The 7537-nt window shown below is 41.8% G+C and overlaps 1 long non-coding RNA gene across 1 annotated transcript; it reads right to left on the bottom strand.

Annotated features, from left to right (window-relative positions):
* Positions 1–905: 905 nt before the first annotated feature.
* Positions 906–4682, bottom strand: LOC140722150 (uncharacterized). The gene is made up of 3 exons (XR_012097546.1): positions 4636–4682; positions 2953–3220; positions 906–1057 (listed from the first exon to the last, which is right to left on the bottom strand). It is a non-coding gene; the product is annotated as an uncharacterized lncRNA (long non-coding RNA).
* Positions 4683–7537: the final 2855 nt, after the last annotated feature.

Genomic DNA, 7537 nt, shown 5'->3' with positions numbered 1-7537 from the left:
GCTAGGTATCTGAGTAGCCCGGGTATCAAAGGTTATGGTGAGAAGGCGGGGAAGTGGGACTAAATGTGAGAATGGATCAGCTCATGATAAAATGGCAGAGCAGACTCGATGGGCCGTATGACCGACTTCTGCTCCTTTGTCTTATGGTCTTATTCTACCGTTCCAAATTCCCCTCTGATAAAACGTGACATTACCTCTTTTATCGAAAATATAATTCAAACACTCGATTACCATACATTCCACAAGTTTACATAAATGAGACTTTAATGATATTGGCCTACAAGAAGGAGGATCAGACGGGGAGATCCAGGTTTTAGAATGGGAACTACTACAACCATTTTCCATGAGAAAAGTAGATGGCTAAACCAAATACAATTCAGAAAGTTAATATTTTCACAAAAGAAAATTACACACATACCTGTTGAATCAAGATTTTCTCCAAGTTCATGATACATTTTATTCCCATTCACAACACTATACTCTGCTCCTTTCCTTATAAAACTGACAACACCACCCCTCTACCAAGTAACCTGTCAACCCAAATAACAATATAATCCTGCACAGGAATAAAACTTAAAATGTGCAGGTTTCCTGAACAGATATAACATCGGAAGAATCTGACAAATCAGAAATAAACTGCTAAAAATGTTGACCATGTAAAATCAGGCTTCTTGCATTTCACTTCAATATTTCAATCCCATTACATATCTTCACAAGTAGACTGGGATGCAGAAACCCCCACAAACCAGAGCTTCATTTACAGCTTCCCACAAAACACCAGTTACACCAAGATACCTTTCTGCAGCTTTCACAATAATTTTAATTTCCTCAGTAGGATGAGATGTCTGAGCAGTACAATTCACCACATTGGTTATAAACATCACAAACTTCATTTTATCCAGCAGTGAAGTATCTTTGGTGAGAGAACTGTGATGCCGGCATATATCCACTGTCGTCACAGTCTGTTCTCTGAGTGGGATCACATTCACATGGTATCTAATAGCCTCGTTTGCATCTGCCTCCACCACCACCCGATATTCACACCAGACACCCACCACTATGGGAATGAAAAACAAAACTTGAAACGCAAATCTCCTTTAAACATTCTGAGTCAGGTTTTTAACATCATTGTTTTTCTAATTGTTTTTTTTTAACAGCAGCTATGCAGAGAAAAGATACAAAATTACACTAAATTACAAAATACTTCAATAGTGCAAAAAGGACCAAGGAGGATGTGTTCCCCCTTTCTACTGAAGTGCATGCCCACTGGCATTGGACATTTCCTCCTTACAGAAAAAATCCCGGCTGTCCACTCTGTCTGTGCCTCTCACATTCCTGTAAACGTCTGTCAGACCTCCCTCAGCCTCTGCCACTCCGGAGAAAATTACCCGAGATTGTCCGGTCTCACTTTATCCAGGCAGCATCCTGTTAAGTCTCTTCCACTCACCATCCAAAACCTCCGTATTATTCCTGTATTTGAATGCAATTCTCCAAATGTGGTTAAACTAGAGATTTATACATCTGCAACATAACTGCCTCACAATGGAACCACTATCTGGGAGTTATGAACTCGGATTCCAAGATCCCCCTGTAGATCAACACAGTCCAATCTCGCCCCATGAACATAACAGCAAAGAGATAATGCTAAGGCTTTATAAGACACGAGTCAGGCCACACTTGGAGTATTGTCAACAGTGTTGGGGCCCATATCTCAGACAGGATGTGTTGTCATTGGAGAGAATCCAGAGGAGGTACAGAAAGATTATTTCGGGAATGAAGGGGTTAAAATATGAGGAGCACTTGGCAGCTTTGACCCTGTGCTCACTGGAACTCAGAAAAATGCGGGGGCATCTCATTGAAACCTACCGAATGTTGAAAGGACTGGATAAGGTGGAGGTGGAGAAGGTATTTCCTGTGGTGGGGCACAGCCACAAAGTTGAGGAGCCACCTCTTCAAACAGAGGTAAGCAGCTTATTTTTTTTATTAGCCAAGGTGTATTGGATCTGTGGAACGCTCTGCCACAGACTGCGGTGGAGGCCGAGTGTCTGGGTCTATTCAAGGCGGCAGTTGACCGTTTCCTGATCGGTCAGGGCATCAAAGGATATGGCGGGAGGTCAGATATCTGGAATTGAGTGCGATCTGGGATCAGCCATGATGGAAATCATGATGAATCTCCTCTGCACTCTTCCAGCAGAAAACATCCTTTGTACAGAATGCTAAGCGGAACTGAATGCAACTTTTCAAGAACGTTGTCAAGTCAGGCAGCATCTGTTGAGGGGAATAGAGTCGATGGTTGGGACAGAACCCCTTCCTTACGGCACTAACACAGGCCCTTCGGCTCAACCTTTCCATGCTGTCCTCCTGTCCATTTAAACTAATCCCTCTGCCTGTCTTTGACACAGAACACAGAAATCTACAGCACATTACAGGCTCTTCAGCCCACAATGTTGTACAGACCATGTAACCTACTCTAGAGACTGCCTAGGATTTCCTGATCGTATATCCCTCTGTGTTTCTAAGCTCCATGAACCTATCTAAGAGTCTCTTAAAATATCCTATTCTTTCCACCTCCACCATCGCTGCTGGCAGTGCATTCCATGCCCCCACCACTCTCTGTGTAAGAAGCTAACCCCTGACATTCCCTCAGTACCGACTTCCAAGCAGCTTAAAACTACGTCCCCTCGTGTTAGTCACTTCAAGCCTGGGAAAATGCCTCTGGCTATCCACATGGTCAAAGCCTCTCATCATCCTATTACAATTACTTATGTACAGATTAGGAGAATTATAGCTTCAACATCACCTCACAGCTCTTGAACTCAATCCCACGGTTGATGAAGGCCATCACACCAGACGTCTTCCTAACAACACTGCCAACCTCCACAGCAGCTTTGAGTGTCGTATGGACATGGACCCCAAGATCTCTCTGACCCTCCACACTGCCAAGAGTCTTACCATTAATATTTTATTCTGTGTTCAAATTTGACCTGCAGAAATGAATCTCTTCATCTGTGTTGAACTCCATCTGTCACTTCCCAGTTCTGCATCCGAGGCGAGGAAATAGATTGCTGAGCCTCTGGCTAGGATCATTATGTCCTCATTGTCCACGGGAATGGTCCCGGAGGATTGAAGGGAGGCGAATGTTGTCCCATTGTTCAAAAAGGGTAGTAGGGATAGTCCGGATAATTATAGACCATTGAGCCTAACATCTGTGGTGGAAAAGCTGTTGGAAAAGATTCACAAAGATAGGATTTATTGGCATTTAGAGAATCATGGTCTGATCAGTGATAGTCAGCATGGCTTTCTGAAGGACAGATCGTGTCTAACAAGCCTGATGGAGTTCTTTTAGGAGGTGACCAGGCATATAGATGAGGGTAGTGCAGTGGATGTGATCTACATGTATTTTAGTAATGCATTTGATAAGGTTCCACACGGTAGGCTTATTCAGAAAGTCAGAAGGCATGGGATCCAGGGATGTTTGACCAGGTGGATTCAGAATTGGCTTGCAGCTGAAAGCAGAGTGTGGTGGAGGGAGTACATTAGGATTGGAGGGTTGTGACTAGTGGTGTCCCACAAGGATTAATTCTGGGACACCTACTTTTCATGATTTTTATTAACGACCTGGATGTGGGGTTATAAGGATGGGTTGGCAAGTTTGCAGAAGACACAAAGGTTGGTGGATAGTGTAGAGGATTGTCAAAGATTACAGAGAGACATTGAAAGGATGCAGGAGTGGGCTGAGAAGTGGCAGATAGAGTTCAACCTGGAGAAGTGTGAGGTGGTATACTTTGGAAGGACAAACTCCAAGGCAGAGTACAAAGTAAATGGCAGGATACTTAGAAGCGTGGAGGAGCAGAGGGATCTGGAGCTACATGTCCACAGATACCTGAAAGTTACCTCACAGGTAGGAAGAGTAGTTAAGAAAGCTTATGGGGTGTTAGCTTTCATAAGTCGAGGGATAGAGTTTAAGAGTCGCGATGTAATGATGCAGCTCTATAAAACTCTGGTTGGGCCACACAAGGAGTACTCTGTCCAGTTCTGGTCACCTCACTATAGGAAGGATGTGGAAGCATAGGAAAGGGTACAGAGGAGATTTACCAGAATGCTGCCTTATTTAGAGAGTATGGATTATGATCAGAGATTAAGGGAGCTGGGGCTTTACTCTCTGGAGAGAAGGAGGATGAGAGGAGAAATTATAGCGGTATAGTTGATATTAAGGGGAATAGATAGAGTGGACAGCCAGCGCCTCTTCCCCAGGGCACCACTGCTCAAAACAAGAGGACATGGTTTTAAGGTAAGGGGAGGGAAGTTCAAGGGGGATATTAGAGGAAGATTTTATACTCAAGAGAGTGGTTGGTGCGTGGAATGCACTGCCCGAGTCAGTGGTGGAGGCAGATACACTAGTGAAGTTTAAGAGACTGTTAGACAGGTATATGGAGGAATTTAAGCTTAGGGAGGCAGAGTTTAAGGGTCGGCACAACATTGTGGGCCGAAGGGCCTGTACTGTGCTGTATTGTTCTATGTTCTATCTATTTCTCGCTGGAATCTCTCTTATAATTTAATTTTTTATTGAAGGCACGACACAGTACAGAAAACGTAATGCATTACATTTTCCTCCATTTTGCTTTTATACCTTACCCGTCAACACCACCACAACGTCATCAGTGGGGCCTTCTGGGAGTTGTAGTCATTTTCCTCGCTCGCTCCCTGTGAAAGCATGTTTCGTCAGCCACCACAGACGTCACCGAAACAGACCCACCGAGGCGCGAAGGGGAATCACACCCGTCCTTGTGGGCGCCGAGGCCGGCGACACCGAGAGAAGCAAATCGCTCATCTCCGCCATGGCGATGGAGCGGAAGAGGAGGGGCTGATCATGGGCCGATTTCCACCAGCTTATCGTAGTGCAGACTTAACACTGACCCCTGCTGTCATTGGCTGTACTGGCTGTCGCTCAAAAGGGAACTCAGATGGTGATTAGTTTCTGTGAACGTCAGTCAGCCTTCCTGTCTTTATGAGTTTAGATTTGGATTTATAACGGGACAGGAAGCAAATTGGGAGAAATGTGAGTTTTTATGTGATGGTGCATCAGTCTCCGAGTGACATTATTAACAATAAAAGGGCAAAGGCCGTTGTGAGGAAGTAGGTGATTTACTGGAGTTTATATGGAGATAATATTGGAAGGGATATCAAACTTGGAATTGTTTGGGATACGATTTAGAAAATGGGGGGATTTGTGGGGATCATAATATTCCAGTGTTGATTAATGAGGGCAAAATGATTGTTACTGAAACAGGGAAGGTTGTGTTACTGGCTGGGTCATTTGTTGAGATTCATAATCAGGATAATTTAAGTGAAGAAGTTAAACAATGTAGGGATATGTTTTTCACTGCTGGAATGATGTGCTGGAAGTCAGCTGTAGTAATGATAGTATCACTGATGGAGAGATTTCTTTGTATGAATTTAAGACGTCTATTAATAATGCAGGTCAGGTGCTCCCAGGAAAGAGTGATATTTGAAATTGTAATTGTTTCTAATTCGCTTTTGTGAAAATATTAAATGTTTGAATTGTGCATCTACTTTCCTCATGGAAAATGGAAATAGTAGTGCCAATTCTAAAACCTGGCCGATCCCCATCTGATGCTTCTAGTTAAGGGCCTATATCGTGAATGTCTCATGTATGTAAACTTATGGAATGTATGGTAATCAAGCGCTTGAGTTATATTTTGGAAAGTGATGATAAAGTGTTTTATTAGAGTGGATTTTGGAAGGGTGAAATGACATTAGATTCAGTTTTAGATTTGGAAGATGATATTCGGAAAACACAATTAAATAAAGATGTTGTAATATCAGTATTTCTTGATACTGAAAAGGGAAATGATATGGAAGAAAGGACTTTTGATTAAATTAGGAGTGAGGGGGACATTGTATAATTTTTCTGAGTTTTTTATTTGGACAGACTGTGCATGTACCGGTCTGCATGTTATGTTGGTGTTTCTATGAGATAGAGAATGGGATCCCATAAGGCAGTATTTGTAGCCGTTCATTATTTAATATTATGATTAATGATATTTTCTCTGAGATGGGAAAATGGGATACCCTGGGTAAATCACAATATACAGATGACGTCGCTTTATGGATTAGAGGTATTAATTGCAATTTACAATTAATAGGTCAAACAGTGGGCAGATTGATGAGGATTTTAAGCTTTTAGTCGTTAAAACGCATTATGTGGTTTACAAACAGCATTAATAGACTTGCATTTGATTTTAAATTATGTCATTAATATCTTGTGGAAGTGTCAGTGGTAAGATTTCTCAGTATGTGGATGGATAATAAGCTGACGTGGAAGCACCTATCAGTAAAATAATTGATGAATGTAAAGGAGCTTTAAATCTCCTCAGACATCTATGTGGGTATTCTTGGGTGCAACATGAAAATCTTTGTTGACCAATTATATTTGTTTAATTTGATCTGTTCTTGATTATGTCTGTGTGGCTTATGAATCACCTTCATCTTCAAATTAAAAATGTTTGTATGTGATACAATTACAGACTTTAAGATTGTGTTCTGGTGCAGTAATGTTGTCTCCTGTTTTGGCTTTACTGATTGCAATGGGACAATTGCCCTCAAAGTAACAGAGGTTCAAGTTGATCTCAACATACTGGATTAATTTGCGGGGCAAGGAAATGATCATCCTGTTAAAGGTGTGCTGGAGGACGGTTGGGGACATCACAAGAAGAGTGTTTTTTGTTCTGAGTGGCTGGGTTCTTATCACGCTGGGAATACGGGTGTACTTGATGATACAATATGTCCCACTGTAGCTTTCTCTGTAACCCCACCTTGTTTTTTCCAATGACTTCAGTTGATTTTATGTTACACGATCGGATTCGGTTCTGCCTGAGAGTCTGTTGGTTCGTTAGTATATTAATGAAAGTTATTATCATACAGTAACCATTTTTACAGATGAATCCAAAGATAAGTTAACTGGGGATGTTGGTGTGGCTGTTTTTGTGTGCCTGAATTGCAGGTAATGATAAAGAAATGACTTATAGCCATTTATCAGCATAGGAAGCAGAATTATTTGCCAACAGTTTAGGCTTACAGTGGGTGGAGGAAATTGGTCCTTATAATTTGCTCAGAATACATTTCAGTTTTGATAAGTCTTAAACAGGTCATTCTGGCAGTAGGTCAGATTGACTGTTGGAAACTTGTCAATCGGGATTTCATATATAAAGTTTGATTTATATGTCTGCACATTATGGGCCCTGAACATCACAGTGTTGAGGGAAATGATGATATTGACTGTTTAGCACCAAAAGCTGTTAAATGTTAAGCTGTGGATATAGACCTTCCACTTAGCAAATTAGAAGCTAAAGGGCTGGTAGTGTTAAGAATTGGGGGCTTATGACAAGACGTAGGATAATGGACATAAGGACAGACACCTTTACAAATACATAAACCTGTTGGGTTTATAGAAGAAGGGCTTAAAACAAGGGAAGGAATGATATTGACATGACATAGAAATGTCCACACTATGCTT

The sequence above is a fragment of the Hemitrygon akajei genome, unplaced genomic scaffold, assembly GCF_048418815.1.
Source record: "Hemitrygon akajei unplaced genomic scaffold, sHemAka1.3 Scf000070, whole genome shotgun sequence".
Lineage (NCBI taxonomy): Eukaryota > Metazoa > Chordata > Chondrichthyes > Myliobatiformes > Dasyatidae > Hemitrygon > Hemitrygon akajei.
The sequence above is the reverse complement of the archived record's forward strand: the minus strand, read 5'-3'. Positions and strand labels throughout refer to the sequence as shown.